We start from the raw sequence: 16,179 nt of genomic DNA on the forward strand, positions 1-16,179 counted from the left end.
GAATGTATCAAAATATCTTCAAAATTTTTTAAACTTGAAATTTTCCTAAATACTTCGCTTCGGTTAGGCACCATGAAGCCATTGTTAATATTGTCTTCTATTGGAATTGATATTTGCACATTTCCTGAATTAAAGCTGTCTGCATGTCTCATAATCAATAATGCATTTATGGTTCGTTAAGAAATCACGCTCTAATATTCCATCAGTTGCTATTGGAAATTTACCGGGTACTATGTGAAATTTGTGTCTAATAGACAAACCTGGTTCAAAATGTAGGTCAGTTACTGTCGTGGTTATTGTACATACAGATCCGTTTGTTATACCCGTTAATCGAGTTTTATTTGCTGGTTGAAAAATTTGCATTGGATTAATTTTATCAAATTTAAAAAGCGATACATCTGCTCCGCAATCAATTATGAAAGTACACTTAGAGTTTGCCAGCTAGCGTTCAAGCTGTTATGAAATTTGAAGCGGTCAAATTAATGGTCAGCATAGTCATTTGTTCAACATTCGAAATTGTATCTACATGCGCTGGCCGAAAAAAAGGTTGTTGCATTTGTTGGGGCTGCGATTGTTGCTGGGTTTGCACGACACGAGCAAATGTCGGAGAATAGTACCACGGAAATTGTTATTTCCGCGGTTAAAATTTTGTTCGTAATATCGACCTTTGGGTCTGTCATGGGTCTGTCTGTGGAAGGAACGGAATTGATCATATGAATGATTACGATTCGTATGTCCTCCTCGTGAAAAATTTTGCTTAAAATTTCTCGGTGTGTTTTCATATCTACGACTATGATTGTTTCTAGTTTGCAAAACTTGAGCACTAGTGCTGGTTGTTCTCGATCATAACATTGCATGCTTCTTTCAATGTTTCGAATTTTTCAATTCTTAACATCATTTTTGTTTCTGATGATGTTGATTGATAAATCGTCGCTTCTATAGAAGCTTTTGGTGCGAGTTTTCTCGCCACTTCCGTTGAAATTTGTTCTCTCGCATAAGCTCGAACTAATTTTTCGTACATTTTTACGATATCAGTTGTATATTTCTGAGTTTCATTTCTCTGTAACTTTATGTTTCGTAGGTTACTGAGTATTAAGTCTGCACTCGTTTTGTCTACGCAATTTTCTGTAATTTTAGTAACGAAAGTCGGTAAATCTCCAAGGACTTCCGTGAACAATTCTCTTGCTTTGCCCGTTAATTTTGTTAGGGCTAATTGAATTGTTCCGGGTCTTTGTCCTTCTGTCACGATACTATTTAAAAATGTTATTGCATCAGTAAAAGATTTAGCTCCTTCTGGACTGCCATCATAAGCTAGAATTAATTCCGCTATCTTTGATGCAGTTCCTATGTCAAGAGCCATTTTGTTCAAACGATTTTTTTGTATTATACAATTTAACTGTATTTTTATATTTCAATTTATAGAAATTTTCTGTTTCTAGTTTTCTATTAATTATTGTTAGTATACTTTGATAAGCCCCCTCTGCAAGCTGTATAAAACAGTCATGCTGCAAGGTTGTTAAACGTGTAGTGGATAAAATTAAATTGTGAATCTGAATATAAAGTGTTTGAATTTCAGATTTTTTTTATTACCAAAGTTTCTGGCTTATAAATTTTGTTTATAGATTTTTTGAAACTTGTAGCGATCCAATTCAGTTCATTAATCTTCCTTAAATTCCTTGGTTTTGCGTGCATCTCAGGCACTTTATGACTGGTAACATTTTTCCTATATTCAATGTTCTGGAACGATATATCATAGTTTTTCAAAAAACGAACTATATCGCCATCCAATCCTCGTATGAAAGCATCGAACCTCGCTGTTCTTAATTGAATCGCGACGAACTTGACTTTACTTACTAAACGATAGCCATCCTGACGTCTGCCAGTTGGGTCGCTTAAGGGTTCTTCAATTAGTGGTCGATAGCCAAATTTGGACACGTCCAATTGGGTCGAGCTAATGTATCAGCATCGTCACGTTTATTGCAGTTCAAAGGTTTTTATACATTTTCGAGGTCTGGAACAGTTTGCTAAAGTGTGTATGATAGAAAGAGTATGTGCTGTTTGTGATTGCATAATTGCCTGGTCATTGCTTTGGTGCTAGGATGGTTGTTGTGTGTTATTTTACAACATGAGTTTTATTTTGGGTTATGGATCCAAATGGTATGCTACACCATCCCCCTTTACGAGAATATTGTAATGTAATGAAATTATTCAAAAGATTCGAAAAATTTGAATGTGTGTCTCCAGTTATCTCTTGCATAGTTGTTTGATAGAGTTATTGTTTTTTTGTCCTTAGTTCATAAAATTTAAATTAACCTAGATGTAGCTAACCGAATTTTTCACTCCTCAGCATATAGCTGGGAACTTTCACCTACCTCATCTTTTACTTATTTTTTGAATTTATTATTTTTTTAGAGAGGTTAGGCTCGGTGGTACTCTAGTTCAAGTTATTCTTAGAGTTATGCTTTAATTATTCTGTTTTTGTGTACTGTTACAATTTTACCTGAAAGTATATGCTCTATTTCACAATTTGGCTCATCTATTTTTGTAATTTTGTATGGTCCAAGATAAAATGAATCCAATTTTCTTCTGTTTTCGTTTTTCAAATAAATTATGTCGTTAATGTTAACAGAAATAGGATCGATATTGTTATCGAATTGTTCCTTTCTTCGTTTTTTTTTTGTTCTAATAAAGTTTGTTTTGCTATTTCATGAGATTTCTTTAATTTAAATTTTAATTCACTTTTTTATGAGTCGTAGTTGTATATAGGTTCATTATTGTTTTGAATAGTATCATGAGGGAAAGTTGCTTTTTTTCCAAAAACTAATTCGAATGGGGTAAAGTTATGATCTGTATGAGGAGTTGTATTGTATGAAAATTCGTAAAATTTTGTCCATTCATCCCAATCGGATTGGTGCTCATTGGTGAATGATCGCAAATATTCATTTAGGCATCTGTGATTCCTCTCCAATGAACCGATTGATGGAGGATGATATGGCGTTGAAAAGGTTTGTTTAATTTGAAGTAATTTGATAATTTGGTTCAGGACTTCATTATTATATTCAGTACCTTGATCGGAACGCATTTCGAGAAAATTACCGTAAGTTAGAATAAAATTTTCAACCAAAGCTTTAGCTGTGGAATTAGCCTCTTTGTTTTGTATCGGAATAACAACAATGTATTTTGTCAAATCGCACTGGATAGTTACACAGTAGCGATTGTTTTTTATGGTTAACGGTAGTGATCCTACCGTATTTATGGAAATAATTTCGAAAGCTTTTGAAGGGGTTGTTGTAATTCTCATTGATTCTTTAGTATGTTTGATAATCTTATTTCTTCTGCACAATTCGCAGGCCTTAACGAAATGGGCAATAGAATTTTTCATGTCTCTCCACTTATATTTCTCGCGAAGTCTGAGATACAAGCGATGTTGACCAACATGACCTCCGAGTGATGTGTTGTGGTGGTTATTTAATATAGTTAAAATATCATCTTTACTATTGACAAAGAGGGGCTCTTTATAAATTATAATTTGTAATTGTTTTAGAGTTTTATGCGCTATTATTTTAAATAAGTTCATTGGTACTAATGTGAAATTATAATCGTCTGCAGACATTGCTAATTTTTGTATTTTAAATCCTTTTAATTTTTTCAATTTCTGAAAGAGCATGCTCTAATGCATGACTTTCATTTCGAACATCTTGATGCACTTGTGCAAAAAGTGTTTTATTATCTTTTTTTCATATCATAAATTTCATTGTTTTGTTCTCTACGGCTGTCGACAGTTTCATCATTTTTCTCGTTTCCGTAGGGCGTTCGGTTTCATAAACTGAGAGGTGATCTTTTTATTTCTTCTTGGATTTTTCCTAGTATTTTCTTTAATTGCGCCTTTTTCCGGGTCATTGACCTAGTATTTACTAATAATATATTTGATTGTCTTAATTCTTCAGACGTAGTAACTATTCGCGATAGCGCATCAGCTGCTACGTTTTTCTTACCCTTTATATGTACAACATCGAAGTCAAATTCTTCTAATTCGATTCGGATTCTGGTTAACTTTGATGTAGGATTTTTCATCCCAAAAAGATACACTAGTGGTCCATGATCGGTTCTTACAGTGAATCGTTTGCCATACAGGTACGGTTTAAAGTAATTTATCGCCCAGTGTATAGCTAAGAATTCTTTGAGTATAGTCGGTTTATTTTTCTCTGCCGGAATAAAGGTTTTGCTTGCAAACGCTATTGGTTGCTCTCCTGTTTCTGTGGTTTGTGACAAGTCGGCTCAACATCCAATATCAGATGCGTCGGTCGTTAATGTAAATGATTTTGAAAAATCTGGATATTGTAGAATCCTAGGAGACATCAAATTATGTCGTAAGAGGTTGAATGCATGTTGGCATTCCGATGTCCAAATAAATTTAGTATTCTTTTTAAGAAGTTTATTCAAAGGATTGGCGATTTGTGAAAAATTTTCGACAAATTTGCGATAGTAATTGCAGAAAGCAACGAACCTTCGCACATCGTCGACATTTTTAGGAACAGGATAATTCTTGATTGTTGCATACTTTGCTTCGTCAGGTAATATTCCTTTATCCGTTAACTTATGGCCCAAATATGTGACCTCCGTTCTAAAAAAATTGCATTTTGAAATGTTCAATTTTAATTCGTATTTTCTCAATCGTTCGAAAACAGTTCTTAAATTTTGCAAATGATGTTTTAAAGAACATCCAATAACCACAATATCGTCAATATAGACAAATGCACGTTCTGGGGTTAATCCAGCCATAGCGATGGTCATCATTCGCTGAAAACTATTCGGACTAACGTTCAATCCGAATGGTAGTCGTTTGAATTGGAAATGACCAGAATTTTTTGAGAATGCTGTGAACTTTTTTGAGTTTTCTTCTAAGGGGATTTGATGGGAACCAGACAACAAATCCAGTGTACTAAAATATTTCGCTCTACCAAGTTGATCCAAAATGCTATTAATTCTTGGCAAGGGGATTTTATCTGGTAATATTCTTTTGTTTAGTTGACGAAAGTCTATTATCAAACGCCAATTTTTGTTGTTATCTTCTGATTTCTTCGGGACTAGTAGTATTGGTGAATTATAAGATGAAACTGAAGGCTCTATAATGTCTTCTTGTAGCATCTTTTGCACTTGGTTTTCAATTTCTTCTCCTTGCGAATAAATTGTTTTGTAGTTGGGAATGTACACAGGAACATTATTGTTTAAGTTAATGTTCTGTGTGTAAAAATTGTTAAATGTCAACTTCTCATCAGGTAAACAAAAAATGTCTTCATAATCAGTAACTAGTTTTTCGAAATCATTTTTCGTATAAGTGGGAATTTGTTGTATATTGACTCCTTTCAAAATCTTTGCACGTCGCTCCGAGTTAGATTTGCTAGAATTTTGAGTTTTGCAGATATGAAAGTTTCCAAGCGGTTCCATTTTTGGGCTGAAATTGGCATAAGCGATGTAAACTTCGTCATTTGTTGTATTTATAAATTTGAATATGGGCTCTTTGGCCGATATTATTGTGTTATCACAAAAAATTCAGGTTCAACTTCTTGTGAATACACCACCATATCTTCTTGTAACTCTAATCCTGGTATGTATCGAGTGACTTCATGGCGGGGAGGTAGAAAAAGTTTGCTCTGAAAATTGTCTTCAACTGGGATTGAAATTTCTTGCTGCTTTACTGTAAACGACAACAACCAAGGCTCATAATCTATTTTACATTGGTTCACACTTAAAAAGTCTCTTCCACTAATGCCATCGGTTGGTATTGGAAAATCGTTTTCCACTATTTAAAATTTTTGGTTCACCGATGTGCCATCTACTATTATATTAGCATAAGTGCCACCAAGTGACGAAATACCATTATGTCCGATTCCAGAAATAAAGCATTTCTCGTCGGGATAATATATTTGTGTAGGTTTTACTATGTTTGCTTTTATGATAGATATATCAGCACCAGTGTCCACTAAGAAAGTACAACGGGTATCAGACAAATCTAGTGTCAGGTTGACATAGTTAGAAACTGATGCATTTATCGTGCATGCTGTCCAAACTGTGCGCCTAAAAATTTTTGGTTTGGCATTATTTGTTGGGAGCCTGTAAAGTTTTGGCTATTCACCATCGGAATTTGTTGATTTAGCTGAGGTTGTTGTATTGGTAATGCTAGTGCCTGCTGTTGGCTATGTTGATTTGTCGCTTGTAATCCAGGTTGCATGAAATAAATAGTTGGTCGTCCTCTTTGAGTGTAATGTCCTCTTGGATTTCCATGTCCTCGTGCATTCCATTCACTTCTCTGGTTTTGAAAACGAGGTTGGTTATTATGGTAGTAGGATTGATTGGATTTTAGCCAATTTCGTCCCAACCTGTTATGAGGGTTGCGATTCCCTCGTTGGTAATTAAAACTACCCCTTCGTCCACGGCCTCTATTGTATTGATTCCTGTTGGCCATGAAAACCTGCTTGCATGGCATTTGCGTTTTTATGTTTATCTTCTTGAGCTTTTTGTACCGCGTCATTCTCTTGTAGTTTTTGGATAGCATCGTTCAGCCTGGTAAATGTTCCAGCGCGCAGTATTGTTTTAGTTTCTGAATTTTTCGTCCCAGTAATTAATGCGTCGACCCCGCACTTGGTGGCCATTTGTAACGCTACATCACCCGGTATTCTGTTTCGTATGTAGATGGACTTCAGCTCTTGTGTGAGCTTTTCCACATCAGCACAGGAAGACGTTTGTTTTGTATTTTAAGTTTCGCTAAAACATTCTCAACGGTGGTTTTTGATGAGCAATTGGTCTTCAATGCATCAATTAACTGATCAAGATTTGCGTTTCCAGGTATTGATTGTCTAGCGGTTTCTGTAAGTCGCATTTTGATAAATCTAAGAGTGGTGGCGTTTGCTGCGTCTTTGGCAGCCTGTGAAGCAGCCGCGCTTTCGTTATTAACTATTTCGACGAATAGTGCAACGGAATCTAGAAATGCGTCAAGATTCTTCGGGTTACCGTCATACATATTGATTAGCACCAGTTTCAATGTTTACTTTTGCCATTTTTGATTTTATCTTGTTTAACAATTTAATAATAAAGAGAATTGACTATGATAATGTGAACAGGCTTATTTTATGAATTTCAGCCCTTTCAAGTTTAGATAATATTAATATGTGTACGTTGCTATAAACTTGGCTAAACTTGTCTTGTAAGAAAAAACAATTTGATTCTTTGATCTCGGTTTCAATTATAGCTAATGCGTCCGTAACTTTACCATAAGTCAATTTTGCGTTAATTAATTTTTTCTCTAAAGTAATTTTTCGGTATTTTCTGTTCGGAGTTTTGTTAAGATTTCTCAGGATATTATTCAAATGTTTGATACCTTCATTGATGATATTTCTATTTTCGTGTGTTTTCATATCAAATAAATTAGAATCAAAATATAATATAAAAATGTATTGAAAATTATTCCGTATGGAACGAACTCACTTCAATGCCGTTTACGTCGTATTGCGTTCCTCGCCATCTGTATATTTTCCTTCCAGTCTCGCAGTTCCTCGCACACAGCCAGTTGTACATGAGTGAAGAAGGGTGTCACCCAGACTAAGTTTTAAAAAAAGAACTTACTCGATCTACTGCCTAAAACGAACTGTCCTTTATTCAATTATTGATTACGATCAAACCTCACTACCTATTGCAATGCTTATGCTGTTGCTGTGGAAGAACTGCTGATGGCGCGGGTCCAAAGGGCTGTGGCTTCGTTTAGTGGTCTCGTTCGGTTGTCCACGTAAATGCTACCTATGTTGTCAGGTGATGAAATGCTGATGCTAGACTACTGTTTCCGTTCTACTAGCTGGGCTATCGTCGTCGGTGTGGTGGACGTCGTCTTTGTTGTTGTTGTTGCCGGGAATGATGAAAATGATGATACACCAATAAAACGATTGGTGTATGGATGATTGTTGAAGATCGATAAGGGTTCGATCTTAACTACTCCCCCTTTTGGAGACGATTCGTCCCGAATTGTACTGGTCTCAGGTTTAATTTCTGGTTTGCTTTTAGACTCCATGGATGCTCCAATATGAAGAGATATCTGTCTGCGTTTTCACGAAATCCATGAAAGACCTGCAACGATACTTAGAAGAAAACATACGGTCGACATACTTAGAGATGTGTATGTCTGAATTTTGTGTTCCTTAGTTAATGCTTCAATCCGATGTCTATTATGGATGTGAATTTCTTCCATATTATTCTGGATTTCCAGGGTCTGTTCATTGATATGTAAACCATCTAATGGCATAACAAATGTCGGTTCTGATTTGTTTGCTTCGACATTTGAGAACTTGGTGCCATTTATTATGACAGAGCAATTGTGGAACTCTATCAAATACGTTCCAGATAAGTTTCGTTTTGAAAGACCACAATTCGATTCGATTTCTGTGTTATTGATGTTTTTAGCGACAAGGTAATTGTCCATGATCGCTTTGATCTCCGTTGATTGATAGCATTTTACGAAAGTACAGTTTCCCGATAGTCCTCTTAGTAGGTTTGAGTAGCATAGGTCGCCGGTTATGTCCTCTAGGCTGCTTAGATTGCACAGCCTTGTCCTTTCGATTCGCAGGCAATCCTTCTTGATGAAATATGTTCTGTTGTCGCTTTGCAAAGCAGCATTAGCAGGAAGTTTTAAAATTTTATCTACTACTGGAAGAGGCTCTAGGAAAAAATGTGTATACATAGCTTTTTCTATTTTTGGAATTGACACAACAAATATTAGTTTTGAATGGTTATAAAATGCTGACAATTCTAAATATTCATAAATTTGATCTAAACTGTTCGTCCTAATGTTTTGTTCTTCTAATATATCTGAAACAAATCCTAACTCTTCAATTGAAAGTATTTGTTTGGGAATAATGTTAGTTCTTGCTAACTGAATTGATTCAAAAATGTCTTCTAAATGTGATTTAAGGTTGTCTAAGTTGTAATTGATTTTCAAAATTTCTCTAAATAATTTAAAGTTTTTGTTGGTTTCGTTTTCAAATCTAGCTTATATAATGTTTTTAGTTATTTCACTCTGTTGTTGAATTAAACGGTTGATAATGGAATTGATTCTATTTTGGAGTTGTAGATTAATTTTAAGCTGTTCGTTGTTTTCGTTAATAAGTCTTTTGTTCTTGATCTGCAGTTCAAAAATATTTTTCGAAATTTGTTTTTCGAAATAAACTGTGAACGGTTTCATATTTCGATTCTAAGATTTCAAACATATCAGTAAAATTTGAGAATGTCCGTATTCCTTGGATATTAGCAAGCAATTTTCTAAAAATAGGTTCGTAATTATCCAGTTCTAGGATATGAAACAATCTGTGATTGCCTATTTTTATAAAACTGTTGCCAGTTTCTATGGTTAAAAGACCGGGGTTTTGTTTGAGATTAATGACGTGGATGGATTGTGGTTGGGATAGCTGAGTAAGGAATGTGGTTGTTATCAGGATATTCCAAATAAACGTCATCTAAAAAGAGAAAACAAATGAAAAAAACACATTAGAGATTCTGTGGTGTTACTTTCGGATTCGTCGCAGTTTTTCTTTATGCATTTTGGTTTCATGTTGGTAGCTGTATGGATGCTGTTATTGTATAAAGAACATGCGATTAAAAATTTTTCTTTGTTTGACACTTCACCGTATTTGTGTTTATTAGCGTTAAAAATTTCGGTTATTGTCGAATGAAATCTTTCGACTATTCCGTTTGTTTGACTGTGGTTCGAAGGAGTAAAATATTGTTGTATATTGAGATCTGAGAGTAATCCTCGAATTTCGATGGACTTAATTGCTGGTTCGTTATCCGAGACAATCAAGCTTGGAGTGCCGTACAGTGTTATGTATTTTATTATCGCCTTTCGTATATCCGCAATTGATCTCGATTTTTTTGGGATTAATGTTCCATACCTTGTGAACTTGTCTACTACAGATAAAAACAAATTTGGTTGAGCGATGTAGATATCTATATGAATAATTTCAATGGGTTGTTTCGGTATAGGGGTTTCTCCAAATTTAATTTTGTAAGGTTTTCTCTCGTATTTTGCTCTATTACAAGTATCACATAGGATGATGTACTTCCTAACTTTCCTTTTCATATTAGGAAAAAAGAATCTCCTTTTTATCTCCTCCAGATTTTCACGAATACCTCTGTGAGCTGTTTCGTGGGTATCCTCGATAATTGAGTTTTGATCTTCTAAGTTTGGTAGATCAATGAGAATTTTTTGTGATATGCAGAGTTTGAAAGTTTCGCATCTACTAAAATAGTTTTTGTACACAATTTGTAAGGATTGTATCACGTTTTCAGGACACATAATGCAGTTTGATCGTCTGGGATCCATGTATTCTTTCAAAATTCGAATTAAAAGTGGTGCACCAAATGTTATTTTCGTAATAGTTCTTCGGTACACACGAGGGAAAATTTCTTCGTATGTCTCAGATTCTTTAGGGTCAATTTTTAAGATAATTTGGTTGTGAAAAAAAATTATTGGTTTTTCTGTACATTTGATGAATTCAGAGTCATCTGTATCAGCAGAATGCACTGAACAGTCGTCTGAGTCGGAATCATCTTCGTTCACGTTGATATCATGTGTTATCGTCGATAGAGCATCGGCGACAACGTTTTGCTTACCGGGTCGGTGTTTTATTTCGAAATCATATTCTAATAACTGTAGACGCCATTTAACTAGTTTTGTATTGGGTGTTTTGAGGTTTAGTGCGTATGTTAAAGGTTGGTGATCCGTGTATAATGTAAATTTTGTACCAAAAAGGTAGGGTCTAAAATATTGAGTTGCCCATACGATCGCTAATAATTCTTTTTCTATTGCTGAATATCTTTCTTCGGTTTTCGTCAATGTTCTAGACGCATATGCTACGGGTCTGTCTTGTCCAATAGCACCTTGGGATAGAACGGCACCTAGAGCAAAATTACTAGCGTCTGTGGTTAACACGAATGGTTTTTCGAAATCTGGATATTGAAGGATATCGCTTTGAGTTAAAAGTTTTTTGCATGCAACGAATGTTTTTAAAAAAAATATCTGTGTGCTCTACGTGTTCGCCTTTCCTCAGTTGAGCAGTGAGAGGTTTTGTTATTCTGGCGAAATCGCGAACGAATCTACGATAATATCCTAAAATTCCTAGAAAGCCTCTTAGTTCTTTCTGGTTTTTTGGGATAGGCCAATTTTGAATTGCTTCGATTTTGCTTGGATTTGGTTTAACGCCATTATCTGTCACAATATGGCCTAGAAATGCCACTTCTTTCTTAAGGAATTCACTTTTATCTAGCTGTATTTTGAGGTTTACTTTTTCCAATGCCATAAATATTTTTGTCAAATTTTCAATATGTTCTTGAAGAGAAACAGAAAAAATAATAATGTCATCCATATAAACAAGACAACATTTTCCAATAAGGTCACGGAGTACGTGATCCATGACACGCTGAAAAGTTGCTGGAGCATTTTTCAGTCCAAATGGCATTCTTAAGTATTCGTATAATCCATGTTCTACGGAAAAGGCTGTTTTCTGGATATCATCTGGGTGAACTTCGATCTGGTGAAAGCCAGATGCTAGGTCCAATGTTGTGAAATATTGGCATTTTCCTAGTTTGTCTAATATTTCGGTTATGTTGGGTAGTGGGTATTTGTCATCTATAGTTTTTTCATTAAGTTTTCTATAGTCGACTACTAATCTCCACTTCTGTTGTCCAGATGCATCTAATTTATTTGGTACGATCCAAATTGGAGAGCTCCAAGGACACGTGCTGGGACGTATGATGCCTTGAGACAGCATCTTAGAAACTTGTTTTTGTACCTCCTCTTTATGACAATAGGGGTACCTGTAGCTTTTTGCATGAACGGGTAGCTCGTCTTTGGTTTCTATTCTATGTTTAATGACGTTCGTAAAGCTTAGATTGTCACCTTCCAAATAGAAAACACTTGGAAATTTCGAAATCAAATTGATCAATTTTCGCTTCTCTTCTATGTTCAAATGGTCGATTCGAAGCTGATTTTTCAATCTAGGATCTATTGATGTGTTATCAAATACGTATCCAGGTTCATAATTTTCAACTTTTTGCACTACTTCAAAATTATTCAATTCGGAGAAAATGAGTCGATTAGGGCTGATTTTCACTGGAACTTCACAGCAATTTTTCCAAAGGGCTGTAGCTTTGTTGTCTTTTGCTGTGTAGAGTCCTGGTAGAATCATTACTTCGTCTGTTAGAGGAAGTGGATGTTCGACGAAAAAGTCGCCATTCGATACATTCGTTTTTAGAGGTAATGGAATTTCTTCATATGCATTTAGATTGCGACTAAATGAATCGGGGTATTTTCGAAGCATGTTAACTGATGTAGTAGGAAGTTTGAGAGTATTAGATGAGGTTAAAATTTCTGCTTTTAGATTTCTGAGTGATTCGTATCCAATTAGTCCGTCGAAGTATGGATGGAATTTCAAAGCGTAAAAGGTTAGTGGTTGGCTAAACATTTCGATTTCAACACATTTGTCAATGTTGTGTTTCCCATTGATATTTTTGACTCTTGTAGGTGTACAGTTTTTCAGAAAACATGTGCTAATTTTGTCAGGATCCACGTAGTTCTTGTTGGCACCAGTGTCAACTAAAAACTTTAGTTCGCTAAATTTAGTTTTCATTTTTATATAGGGTAGAAAATTATTACTGTTCATGTTTCTGGTGTTTCGGGCAATTCCATCTGAAAATTTAAGGTATCACTCTCTGGTTCAGTAACGGGTTGTTCTTCGGAACTATTATTGATATTATGTTGCTCATAATTAGTTGCATCATATTGGTAACAGTTAGATGGCTCACTATATTGACCGTAGTAATCGATTGGCTCTGTCCAATTTACTTCATGAAAATTTGGTCTATTCATATAATTTACTTTTAAACTTCTCAATGACTGGTCTATTTCTATTGGAGTGGGCTTTGGAGGACGATAGGTTCCGGAAGGAGGTTTACTAAATTGGTTAGGATTTCGGTTGAATGGATTGGATGGGCCAGGTTATTGTGGTCTTTGAGAATGATTTGGTTGATTGGGAAAAAAAGTACGTTGAAATGGTACTTGAGGTTGGAATGGAGGGAACTGTTGAGGGGTGTGCTGAAGTTGTTGTGGACGTTGGATTGGTGCGACGCGTTGGAATGGATTAGTTTGGGTTGGGTAACTTGGAAACGAATTTTGTGTTACCGGAGTTTGCTGAAATCTTGAAAATGGGTTTGAAAATTTGTTTTGAAATTTGTTCCTAGTAGGGACAGGTGGGATATAAGTATTTTGTTTGTGATAATAAAAGTTTCTTTCTTCAATACATCGTCTTAAAGCGTCTTTCAACGATGTGGGACATTGAGCACGGATGACAGTGCCCACCGGTTCATTGAGCCCTGCAAGAAAAACTTTCAGGCCTATTTCCTGGTAAAATAGATTTTTCGCGGCTCTTACGTCACTGTTGTGTTCGTTTAAATTTAATTGATTTACCATAAGGGACAACATAAAAGTTATTTCCTTATAGAAATCTTCAATCTCCATATCCGCTTGTGTAATTTTAAACAGGTCCTTTGTGAGAGATACTTCATCTCTTTTGTCGCTGTAGTGTGTAATCAGACTGTTTTTAATTTCGTCCCAGTCTGTGCTAGTGCCATAAAATTCTAGAACATTGTCAGCGTCTCCTATAATTTTGGATCTGATGGCAAGAAGCCATACAGTGTAAGCTGGAGTGTTCTTGACTTTTGAAATTTCAGGCATTAGATCTTCAATAGATCTTATGAATGAATGTAATTTAATGGGGTTACCATCAAATGGTGGCAACATCCTAATAATTTGTGGAGTCTGAAGGGCTCGCAAGGCGCCTTCTACCGAATTTTGTTGCTGCACAACAGCGGCTTCGTTTGCAATGGATTGTTGGTGCGTAGCGAACGCTTCCAACTCTGCTATTCTAGAGTCACGTTGTTGCATTACACCCATTAATTCTCTGATCTGGTTTTCTAATTCTCCGACTTGGATAGTGATCAAGTCACGGTTCTCGTCAAACTTTTTAGCCATTTTTCACACTTGAAATCAAAACTGATTAAAAAAAAATCCATTCAAAAATGGTAAAAAAATACAGGTGAAGAAAATTTATGTTGTATAGATGGAAGGTAAAATCACTTTTTTCTAGGGTTTTTGTTTTAAAATTGGATATAAAAAGCTTAATTAGTTTTTGTCACTATAATAGATATTTTTTCTTATATTTTGTTATTTTGATCTTACTTTCGATCATTCACTTAAATCACTCTGATAATCACTTACATAAAAAAGCTTAATTCTACTTACGGTTTTATCCGATGTTCCCTCGGATGGTTAAATTGTCCGATATTCCCTCGGATGGTTCGATGTCTTCTAGCAGGTGTGAAGCTTCGTTAAAGATGATTTTGGTGTCTCGGTGAACCGCCGGTGCACTAGAATCTGTAGTTTAGGTGTTTCCTCCTTTGCTCCTCGGTAAGCCGCCGGTGATTTCGGATAAGAACACTTTTCACTACACTTTAACTACTCCACGCTAGAACTGCCGACTGCGCCAGTGAAGAAGGGTGTCACCCAGACTAAGTTTTAAAAAAAGAACTTACTCGATCTACTGCCTAAAACGAACTGTAGCTTTATTCAATTATTGATTACGATCAAACCTCACTACCTATTGCAATGCTTATGCTGTTGCTGTGGAAGAACTGCTGATGCCGCGGGTCCAAAGGGCTGTGGCTTCGTTTAGTGGTCTCGTTCGGTTGTCCACGTAAATGCTACCTATGTTGTCAGGTGATGAAATGCTGAGCTAGACTACTGTTTCCGTTCTACTAGCTGGGCTATCGTCGTCGGTGTGGTGGACGTCGTCGTTGTTGTTGTTGTTGTTGCCGGGAATGATGAAAATGATGATACACCAATAAAGCGATTGGTGTATGGATGATTGTTGAGGATCGATAAGGGTTCGATCTTAACTCATGTATTTTAGCAGCAACACCATTAACATCGCACAAAACAGCAGCAAGGATGGACCGTTGATTCTCATGTTGATTTCACTGTCACTGCGTCGCACTTGAAATTTTATTGCTCTTACTTGATTGCTGTTACGGAGGCAAGCGAAACTGCTCGCTTTATAGCTTCCTGGGTTCGCAGTCGTTCGAGCTTGATGATGATATGATTATGGCACCCTTGGTGGGACTAGTGTTGTGACTTCATTACCCATTTTACTTTTCTAGAACACTTTTAAAACACGAATCCAATTATTTGTCCACCAATTCTACACTGAATCGCATCATGATGAGTTTTTACTCCCATTCGCGTGAATACAATCAAACTACCGCCTATTGTTGGCAAAAACAATGTTGCCCACTGAAGAAGTTCGTTTCGTCGTCATTTCGTCATTAATTGTTCTTGATAACACAAACCATTTTGTACTTGACTTTATATTAATGGTTGCTTCATTTGTTCCATAGTCTAACACTTTAATATATAGCTCTTCTTCTAATTTTTCAAGGAGTTGTTTTACAGTCTTGTTTACTTTTATTCTCATATTTTGTTGATCACTTTCTTCACCAAATTTTCTTAGGGTAGATTTCAGTTCACTTATTTTTGACATGATTTTTGTTTGTAGTCTTCACATTTACTTTTTTGATAATATTTAACTTCATCACCGAAATATACATCTCCACTTTTTGTAATTTATAATTTCGGGTAATTTCTTCGCCAATAGTTCACCAGCCAGTTGCAGCATCCGTTATCTGCACATTGCCCAATTCTGTGTTTTTCTGCACTTTCTACGCATTTTTCTCCTTCCACACTCTCCTTCCCCTTAAGGAAAAGGTGGGAGCATCTCTCTTCTGTATTTATTATATATTATAGTTATTTATTTCAATACAAGTCTTGATTTATGTACTTCCATTGTTTTATTATTACTGTCTTTAATTATTGCATTTGATTCTCGTAGTTGAATTATTTTATAAGGACCAGCATAAACTGGTTGTAGCTTATGTCTATTTTGAATCTGTAAATATACTGTATCATTTATCTTCAAATCTGTAGATTTAATTTTGTCATTTATTTTATTTGTTCGTTGTTCTTTGTTAATTATTGTTTGTATAACATTGGCATGTGTAACTTGAAGTCTGAATTTTAATTCGTTT

General features: G+C 35.5%; 1 long non-coding RNA gene across 1 annotated transcript; it reads right to left on the minus strand.

The window, feature by feature from the left end:
* Positions 1–7,773: 7,773 nt before the first annotated feature.
* Positions 7,774–15,074, minus strand: LOC110677234. Its single transcript, XR_002501043.1, has 2 exons — positions 14,342–15,074; positions 7,774–9,500 (listed from the first exon to the last, which is right to left on the minus strand). It is a non-coding gene; the product is annotated as an uncharacterized LOC110677234 (long non-coding RNA).
* Positions 15,075–16,179: the final 1,105 nt, after the last annotated feature.

This window comes from Aedes aegypti, chromosome 2, assembly GCF_002204515.2.
Source record: "Aedes aegypti strain LVP_AGWG chromosome 2, AaegL5.0 Primary Assembly, whole genome shotgun sequence".
NCBI lineage: Eukaryota > Metazoa > Arthropoda > Insecta > Diptera > Culicidae > Aedes > Aedes aegypti.